We start from the raw sequence: 1,928 nt of genomic DNA, 5'->3' as shown, positions 1-1,928 counted from the left end.
ACCAGCCTGAGCAAAAGTGAGAACCCATTAATAAAGAGAAAAAAAAAAAAAAGGCTGGGTGTTGTGGCTATAGTCCTAGCTACTCAGGAGGCTGAGGCAAGAGAATCACTTGAGCCCAAGAATTTGAGGTTGCTGTGAGCTGTGACGTCAGAGCACTCAACTCCAGGGCAACTGAGTTAAACTCTGTCTCAAAAAAAAAATTTTTTTTTTCCCCACTAATTGATAGAAATAAAAAGCAGGAAGGTAGTGAAATCTTGGGCAAGGGGTGGCACCTATGTCAAAGGAATAGGGTGCTGGCCCCATATGCCAGAGGTGGTGGGTTAAAACCCAGCCTCAACCAAAAAAAAAAAAAAAAAAAGGAAATCTTGGGCAGGAGGTTGTGCTGGGGGCACTAATCTCCAGAGAGGAGGCTGGGGTGGAGGAGCAGAAGGCAGGAGAGGACTAGGGGGACTTCCGACTGGTCTCTGTGGATGCCATGCTACTGACACAAAGAACACAGTGATTTCATAATTTAGTTCTCATAGAAAATATGTCTCGGGTGGCGACTGTGGCTCAAGCAGTGGGGCGCCAGTCCCGTATACCAGGTGCGGCAGGTTCAAGTCCGGCCTCACCCAAAAAAACTGCAAAAAAAAAAAAAAAAAAAAAAAGGAAAGAAAATATGTCTCTCCCTCTTTGTTTCCTGGTAATGAAACGTAAGAAGAAGAAACGTGAAACCAAGTCTAGAAAGGGACATAGCCCAAAACCTGGCACTAGCTAGGAAGCAGAGGGGCAGCGGCAGGGAGGACAAAGAGAGGCCAGAGAACTTGCATGAGGAGGATACATAAGGAGGAAAACTTCAGGATCTAACACCAGAGAGGAGAATTTTCTCTTAATAGGGTGCTTGGAGGAAAGACACCTCGGTGGTGAAGAGAGGGGAAGATCTGTGATATGTGGCTGACCCTCAGGGACCCTGAATGGAAGCTGTGGTTGGAACAGAGAAAAAGAGAACAGCCACCAAGAGTGTGGGGCATCAAGACAGTCCCAGCAGATAGCTACTGGGCATTAGCTGGCCCCTGGCATTGCGTTAGGGACTTGGCTATAGATGAGTGCCCTAGAAGGTCATTGTCAGACTTGCAAATAAGTGACAGCACCACAAAATAGTTTCTATAGTGGAGTCACAATCAAAGGACTTGGGGAAGGGGTGCTGAATGTGTGGGGAGCCTCTCAAAAACCAAATTGCAGCTGAGTCCCTATAGAAGAGGAAGCATCTGCTAGAAGATAAAGCAGAGGAAGGGTGTCCTCAGCAGACAGTGTGGCCCAAAGGTCCACAAAGATCTGTTTGGACAGATTTTCCTTTTCTTTGAGACAGAGTCTCACTCTGTTGCCCAGGCTAGAGTGCTATGAACTCAGCCTAGCTCGTAGCAAACTCAAACTCCTGGGCTTAAGCAATCCCCCTGCCTCAGGCTCCTGAATAGCTGGGACTATAGGTGCACACCACCACACCCAGCTCATTTTTTGTTTTTGGTAGAGACAGGGTCTTGATCTTGCTCAGGCTGGTTTTGTCCTGAGCTCAATGGATCCACCCACCTCAGCCTCTCAGACTGCAGGTGGATTACAGGTGTTAGCCAACTTGCCATCCCGTGTGGACTCTTCTTAAAGGTTGGCGTGAAGGGGAAAAAATGGAGTCAGGAGGCTTGAAATAGGACCACCACCATGTTTGTCACAAATATGATGAATTCCTTTTCCAATAGTGTTACTGAAGTTTCACATATAGAAATTTAGCTCTTAGACTTTATATATACCAACAATAGTCAAGCTGAAAAAACAGTCAAAGACTCTATTCCATTCACAACAGTGCCAAAGAAGATGAAATATTTGGGAGTTTACCTAACAAAAGACATGAAAGATCTCTATAAAGAGAACTATGAAACTCTAAGAAAAGAAATAGC

Source organism: Otolemur garnettii, unplaced genomic scaffold (genome assembly GCF_000181295.1).
Source record: "Otolemur garnettii isolate 467f Iridium unplaced genomic scaffold, OtoGar3 scaffold00061, whole genome shotgun sequence".
NCBI classification, from domain to species: domain Eukaryota; kingdom Metazoa; phylum Chordata; class Mammalia; order Primates; family Galagidae; genus Otolemur; species Otolemur garnettii.
Note: the sequence above shows the minus strand (reverse complement) of the source record.